Source organism: Antechinus flavipes, chromosome 4 (genome assembly GCF_016432865.1).
Source record: "Antechinus flavipes isolate AdamAnt ecotype Samford, QLD, Australia chromosome 4, AdamAnt_v2, whole genome shotgun sequence".
In the NCBI taxonomy this organism is placed as follows: domain Eukaryota; kingdom Metazoa; phylum Chordata; class Mammalia; order Dasyuromorphia; family Dasyuridae; genus Antechinus; species Antechinus flavipes.
The window spans coordinates 229,132,329-229,140,962 of NC_067401.1; positions in this window are offsets into that span (position 1 = coordinate 229,132,329).

The window sequence follows — 8,634 nt, forward strand, 5'->3', positions numbered from 1 at the left end:
TTCATGTGAAACGATTGACCCCATTTTATCTATTCTCTTCTTCCATTATAATCCCTTTTCCAACCCCTAGTTTCTTTTTTTATATCATCACAATAACATCAAATTATACTTACCCTCTTTAAATATATCCCTAACAAAGATAATCATTCTCAAAAGTTAAACATATCTTCCCATATAGGGATATAAGCTTTTTAATCTTTAAAAAACTTAGGCTTTTTTTTCTTCCCTTTTTACCTTTTTATGCTTTTTTTGAATTCTGTATTTGAAAATCAAATTTTCTGTTCAGCTCTGGTTTTTCACTAAAAATAAATTAAATTGGGGAATCTAGGTAGTGCAGTGGATAGAGCACCAATCCTGAAGTCAGCAGGAGCTGTTAAAATCTGACTTCTGACACAACACTTCCTAGCTCAGTGACCCTGGGCAAGTCACTTAACCCCAACTGCCTTAGCAAAAATAGTTACATTTCCCTGTTTCAATGAAAGTCTATCTTTTTCCTTGAAATATAATACTTACGGGGCAGCTAGTTGGTGCAGTTGATAGAGTACCAGCCCTGAAGTCAGGAGGACAGGAGTTCAAATCTGGCCTCAGACACTTAACTTACTAGCTGAATGAGCCTAGGCAAGTCACTTAACCCCAATTGCCTCAAAAAAAAAGATAATGCTTAGTTTTGCTAAATAGTTGATTCTTGACTATAGTCCAAGCTCCTTTGCACTCCAGAATATTACATTACAGGCCCTTCAATACTTTAAAGTGGAAGCTGCTACATTCTAGGTAATCTTTGATATTTGAATTGTTTCTTTCTGTCTGCTTGCATATTTTCTCCTTGATTTAATTATTGTGAATATAGCTATGATATTTCTTGGAGTTTTCATTTTGAGGTCTCTTTCAGAAGGTGATCAGTGGATTATTTCAATGGCTATTTTACCCTCTAGTTCAAGGACATCAGATCAGTTGTCTTTGATTTCTTGAAAGAAGTTATCTAGGCTCTTTTTTTCATCATGGTTTTCAGGTAGTCCAATAATTCTTAGATTGTCTCTCCTGGATCTATTTTCCAGGTCAGTTGTTTTTCTTATGAAATATTTTACATTCTCTTCTATTTTTTCTTTTTTGGTTTGTTTGATTCCCATTGAGTCATTCAGTTCCATTTTTTCAATTCTAATTTTTAGTCAATTATTTTTCTTCAATTAGCATTTTTACCTACTTTTGCATTTGGCCAAGTGAACTTTTAAATTAGTTTTGTTCATTGGATTTTTTTTCTATTTCACCAATTCTATTTTTAAGGAAGTTCTCTTTTTCCAATTCTGATTTTCAAGGAATTTTCTTTTTCCATTTTTGCCAAATCTATCTTTTAAGGAGTTTTCTTTAGATAATTTGTTTTTCCTTTTTCAAATTCTTTTTTTTTTTAAATAATTTTTTATTGATAGAACGCATGCCTCGAATTCTCCTACAAAGTTCTCATTTCCTTTCCCCATTTTTCTTCTTTTAAGTTCCTTTTTGAATACTTCCAAGAGAGCTTTCTGAGTTGGAGACAAACTCATATCACCCTTTAAAGGTACATCTGTATGCTTTTTGCCTTTTGTGTCCTCAGGGTTTGAGGTCTGTTCTTCCCTATCTCCATAAAAATTATCTATGGTCAGAGCTCTTTTTGCTTTTTTGCTGATTTTTATTTATTTTTATTTTTTTTAAAAAGAACACCTTACAATGTTTATTCTAGATTCTTCAACACTCAGACCTCATGAAATTGAAACATTTTTGTCACTATCATCATTGATACAATTTCATCATCATTACTGCCACTTCCACCATAATTATATTGCATTTTGCTGATTTTTAAAGGTTGATGTCTGCTTTTAGGACAAAGGGGAAATTGTCCCAAGCTTTCTTTACAGGCAACAGTGGCTTCACACTGCCCTGGGGCTGGTGCTGCTGACTTCCTTCCTGTGCTGGGTGAGTATGGCCATGTACCTTGTTATGATGTGGTTCAGGGGCTCATTATTTGCCTTTTGTAGTTGCCTTTAAGATCTCACAACTGGTCTGCTGATGCACTGGCTTCTGAACTAAAACAAAGTAGCCAAGGCTGCTATATTTTGGCTAAGAACCTCCCAGTAGATTCCCCTGGCCCTGGGTCTCTGCACTGTGCCTGAACTGGGCTACCTCCTGAGCTACCATCGCTACTGCCCAATTGAGACAAACCTTTCCTGAAGTTCTTCTAAAATATCTTCTGCTGGAAATTTGTTACACTCCAAATATTTGTGAGTTGTTATTCCAAAGCCTGCTTAGAGGCTTGATCTGGTGTTGATCTGTGGGAAGCCAGGAACAAAGACCTGTCTACTCTCTGTCATCTTGGCTCCACCCAAAAAACATGTATTTTTAAAATGTTAGTTATATCCTATGCCTTCTCCCCACCCAATGATTGTTGTATAATTCTGGCAAGTAACAGTGGTAGTTTCAGAAACAGGGAAATCAGGTATTCTAGGGAGAAGTGAGTTTCATTTTGAATATGTTGTTTGAGATGAAGGAAGAACATCCAGGACAATGTATCTAGTAGGAAATAGAAATTGACTCCTATAACTAGAAAAAGTTTGGCCAAACTGCAGATTATTTGGAAATACAGATTTGAAGTTAATTTTATAGAGATAATAGCTTAAACCATACAACTGGATGAGATCTCTTGTAAACTAAAATAAAAATTTAAAAGGCTAAATAATAAGGCTTTGGGGAACAATTATATTTAGAGCTTTGAAGGAAGGAGTCAGAAAAGAAATATAGAAGTGATCCAGGAAGTGAAAAATCATAATGGTTCAAAGTTGTATGCATCAGAGGAAGAAAGAATTCTAAAGAGGAAGAGGAGCATATCAGTATCAAATACAACAGAGATATACAAAGGCATAGTCGCTGGTTTTAAAGATTCTATTTCTTGACAGAATAGTTTTGGATCATAAGCCATCTGGTCCAACTCTCTCATTTTTATGGATGAGAAAACTGAAGTTCATAGAGGTTAGATAACTTATCCAATATCACAGACAGAAGGACAGAAGCCATACAGTAAAGGATAGAGGAATAAGTAATGTAGAATTGGGACAGCAGCTGCAGACTAATATTTATAATAGTTTTGGGAATAAAAATAAAACCTAAATTTTCTTAGTAAATAAATTAATCATCATCATCTTAAATCAGCTTAAAGATAGAGGGGTAGGTAAGATTAAGGTTTTGAGGAGAGAAGAAAAATTTGGAAAGAAATGCTTTGAGGTATTGAATAATGAACTCATAAGAATCAAAGAAATGCCAGGCCATAATAAGACTCTTAATGAGGCAATATAATATCAATCAAATTATTAATCAATAAGCATTTATTCAGCACTTACTGAGTACCTGGCACTGTGCTAGATACTGGTGATTCAAGGGAAACAGTAAAGTAATAATCCCTGACCTCAGGGAATCTATGGAGTTGTAATGAAGTTGCAATTTTCACATAATTAGCATTTCTTTGTGGTAGCAAAGAACTGGAAATTTCAAGAAAGTCTGTCAATCCAGGAATGGTTGAATAAGTTGTGATATGTGATTGTGATGGAATATTATAACACTGTAAGAAATGATGAGTTCAATAATTTTAGAAAAACATGACTAGATCTACACAAAATAATGAAGAGCAAAATGAGCAGAACCAAACGAATGTCATATACATTAATAGCAATGTTGTTTTAAAAACAACTTTGAGCTATTATTCATTTTGACTATTATAAATACCAAAATTAATTATAAAGAACCTGTGAAGGAAGATGCTATCTCCATTCAGGAAAGGAACTGATAGAAAAATGTATAGAAGGATTTCACATATATATGTTTGTGTATGTGTGTATATGTATATACACACATACATATTTATGTTTAATGGCTGATATCTCTAGGGTTATTATGTATAATAAAGCTATATAACTTTGGATTTTTCCCACATATTCCATTTAAAAAGAATAGTAAGTTGTATACAATAGATTTGCAGTTTCATGTATAATCATTTTTTTTCTATTCTATGTTATGCTTATTTTATTTCTTAAGTTCAGAATAAAAAAAATAAGGAAAAAAATTTAGTTTTTTTTTTTAGCAATGAATAGCAAACAAGCAAGTGTGAAAAAGGAAAAGTCAATACCTTAGGGTTCAAGATTGGAAAAGCATGTATAGTGGCTAATAAACTGAGCAAAAAATTGTAGACTATCAATGATGGCATTATTTCTTAGGAAATATAAAACTACAAAAGAAGAAGAGGAAGCAAAAAAAAAAAAAAAACTAGGAGAATAGGATGAGGTCAAGGGATTGAAATTTTAGGTATCACTTTCACTAATGCAATAAGGATAATAAATTATATCTATTAAACTAGACATTTTCAATAATCTATTCAGTGTTCTAATAAGTTCACTTAAGAACTGTAACCCAATTTGATTGACATTTCTAGGTATTAGTGATTGATGCAGTAGAGACAACTACATGGAGTTGTCTGGTTTTAATAAGGGCTAAAATTAAACTCTGAACACTCTGGAATTATGTCAGTGGTACTTAAGATGAGGTTGGGAAATTTTTCAAGTAGAAGAGAGAATAACAAAACAAATAATTTTTAATATCCAAAAGCAAGAGTACAAACTAGTTTTTTCAATTAAAGAAATAAATTCTGGCTAAGAGTCAAGAGAAATCATATGATTCCATCTATTAATGAGTTCCTTTTTTGTAGTAATTAAACCAGTAAGGTAAAGTCTTAGGTTTTACATAAGAGCTATGGAACACCAATCTCATCCATGAATGCTTTTAAAGTGCTTTTGCATGTAGTGATTCATAAGACTGTATCAAATAAGGAACCACTGCTTCAACTTTTAACAAAAAGAGGAAAAAATGGAGAAAGAAAGAATACATTGAAACAAGAAGCTAAGCTGCACAGACTGTCACACATGTTCAATTGTAAAACTATGTAAGGGGTAAAAACAAACAACAAACCTGTGCATGGTGGGTAATTTTTTTTTTTTAAAGAATAAATATGTTTCTCCAGAGGAAATTGCTCAAGAACATTCCTTCTTACATAACAATTGCCCCAGTAATACCATTCAGGTCAGTTTGTGTCAGGATTATCTGTTGCCTAAATGCCAACCATGTAAATGGAGGCTAACTGTAGTATCTGTATGTTTTGTTGTAGTATTTACAAGTAACTTTTGAGAAGTACTTTGAGAATTCAGTTTGTTAGTTTTGGGTCTTCTGGTCAGACTAAATCCCTTTTGTTTATTTCCAGATGCTAGTATTAATGATATGGTTTCAACAAAAATATCATTACATGGAATGTACACTCCTTCCCATTCTCTTTTCCCCAGTGCATTTTGTACAGCAAAAGAAAGTTCAGCTGATTTTTTTTCTAATTTAACTGAAAAGCTGAACTTCATTCATAGTAAGCTTCTCCAAGGACCAGATGTCATGAAAAATATTATTTTTCAAGAAAATTATTTTCAATTTAGGAACTTTTAATTTTTACTTTAGGTGTTTAAGTAGAGGGTAATCAATCTATTGTGCTTGCCTTATTCATGTCAGGCACCTATCATATACCCTGAACTGAAGTAAAATAATTTCTTCTATAAATAAGCCATATCTTTCATCTAAAATTTTGCCAAAATGTAATAAGTGCTACATAATTTTGAGTTTTGTAGAGCCTTGCTGTTAGAGAAATTAACTTCCCTTCCCCAGGCATGATTTCCCTATCTGTAAAACAAATAGAAGCTAGATGATCTTTCCAACTATAAATCACAGGTCTTAACATCTTGAAGAGCTAAATTCAATTCCAGCCTCTTACTTGCTGCGTGATACCTGCCTCGGCTTCCTTATCTGTAAAATGGAATAATAACACATACCTCCAGGATGGTGAGAAGGATCAAATGAAATATTATTTGTAAAGCTTTTTTTCCCAGAATTTGGGTATTTTGAAGAGTAGGTCTTTTCATGGCAGGCATGTGGCATAGAAGATAAAAGTGCTGGGTCTGGAATTAAGAAGACCCAGGTTCAATTATAGCTTCACACACTTATTAGTTGTGTGACCCTGAACAAAATCCCTGTTTACCTCAGTATCCTCATCTGTAAAATGAGCTGGAGAAATGACAAACTACTTAGTATCTTTGCCAAGAAAAACCTCAAAAAGAGGTCAATAAAGAGTCAGACACGACTGAAAAATGACTAAACCATCAAGATATTTAATAAGTGCTTTTCCCCTCTTCCTCTAAGATCCAATAAATTAATTAGCACAAACCACTGAGTAATGACTAAGCAGAATTACCATCCCACCTTGATTTTTTATCTTGGCTTAAAACAAAACATTTTTGATTCTTAACATTACACTTAGATTTAATCATTTAACAAATTAAAGTTCAGTTCTAGTTTTATAGAAGTTTACTTCTACAGTAGTCACTGTTCTTACTGCTAGTTGTGAACATTTACAGTCATGTGTCTTCAAAAACAGTGGAAAACAATAGCCAGGAGGCAGGTTGTGTGGTATGTGGACTTTGTTCCAGCTTAGGGCCTTGAGAGGCTATACATTCCTGCCTTAAGTGGTGTCTGAAGCTGGAGGGGTGGGGAAAGCAGGTTGGAGGGAAAGGAAGGGAGAACAGATTAAGGACACCAATTCCACAGAAAATTATAAGAATTTCAAATCCCAACACCATCTGTGGGTTTTTAACCAACTTTGTTTTTTGTTCAATTCATGAAACCACTACAATCATGTCTTATTTAGATCTTACATCCAATATCTAAGGCAGGTTATATAGTTCTAATAAATAAGAGCCCTATCCTTGGAATTCAGGTCTATCTGGGTTCTAGTGCTACCTCTGATATACACTGATTCTTGACACCCTGTTACTTAACATCCCTGTGCCCAAAGTAATTCTAAAATTATAAATTTCAGGATAAATACAAATCTACTTATGCTGAGCTGTTAAAATCACAGCTCTCCTTACCAAAAAAAAAAAAAAAAATTCACAAGACATTAAGCGACCCAAACTTCCATTTTTTATGCATTGTTCTCTATTCAGAAGTGATCTTTGTGTCACTTGAATTATAGGGGGAATATTTTTTTCCAAAATGATAAATATTTCTTTTTTATATTTTTAAAATGGAAAATTCTCATGCTAAACATTTCTTTAGCACTTCATCTTCAAAGTGCATTTTTTTGAGTAAGTTAAACACCTTTCAAGAAGAACTTCTAATGAAAATACTGCTAATACATACTAAACTTCTATAATATTGGAAAGTCAGGACCCACTAACAGAGGACAAAATTTGATTCTGAAATCCCTCATCAGCCTAACCAAGATAGAAAACAGCATACTAAATACTGTAGTTAGTGGCTTTCTCAAAATTAGTAAAATTCCTATTTAACACTCTCAAGAAGCTGAAAAAAATAGATTTCCTATATGTATAAAAGAATCGAACATGTTTAAATATCTATTGATTGGATCACTTGCTGTCTAGGGAAGAGGTGGAGGGCAAGAGAGGGGGGAAATTTAGAACACAAGGTTTTTTAAGGGTGAATGTTGAAAACTATCCATGTATATATTTTGAAAATAAAAGGCTTTAATTTAAAAAAAAAAAAAGAATAGATTTCCTAGATTGTACAGGTGAAACTGAGCTTCCTTTTTTTATAGCACAAAACAGTCAAGATTATACTAGATACTTCTTAGGGACTTAAGGTCAGCAGTCTGAAACCAGTAAATTTGTTTTGTTTTGTTTTTAAAGCTAGAGCATGATCCAGACTTCTAACAAAACATTAGAATTACTTTTTAAATTGCTCCCCTTTTAGAGATCCATCACTGATAAACTGAGGGGCAGCAGTAGCTGAAATGTGAAGCACCTCAAAGTACAATGAAGCAATTTATACTTAGTTTTTAAGCACTAACTGCTAAGCATCAGTACTAAGTATTGCGTATTAAAACTACTTAGTAGGACTTCACATTCTGGAGACTCGGCCTCCAGCTGTTTTTCATAAGGAAGGTCAGCGGCCTGGGCTGCCTAGGGCTGGTTTCTCCAGCAGGATCCACGCGTCCTAGCTGAGAACCTACCAAATTATTCGATGCTGGAGGCTCTTTACGCCTGAGCCTGAACCATCATAAACAGCTGGTAAATGAGGATTGTGACTGAAGTAAGGAATAGAGATAAGAGAAGAGAGGAGAGGGGAGAGGAAATACCTATTTCATATTTAAGTTTCCAGCAAACTTTAAAGTATCCTCCTGACTACTAAGAATAAAAGCCTCGTGAGCGCTGGACTAACTAAAACATACAGTTTTAAATGAAACACACTGGGGCTCATTTGTCCTCAAGCTGTGCGTCTGTAGCCAGCTCCTTCTCCTATTTTCCCTACGCCGGCCTCTCGCATGGCACGATCCCTCTCCTGGCTTCCTCCCCCGCAGGAGGAGGAGGGGGCCAGGATGCTCTGGCTCAGCCACTTGCTATTCATCAACCGGTTCACACCGGCCGCCGCCGCCGCGTCGTGACGTCCGGGAGGTGGTAGCAGCGCTGGGCGGACCTCTCTCCCCCGCAACCCTAACCTTAACTCCCCCCGCCCTTTCCCCGCAACCTCGTCTTCTCTTATCCCTTGTCCCCGGGCTGCGATTGGCGG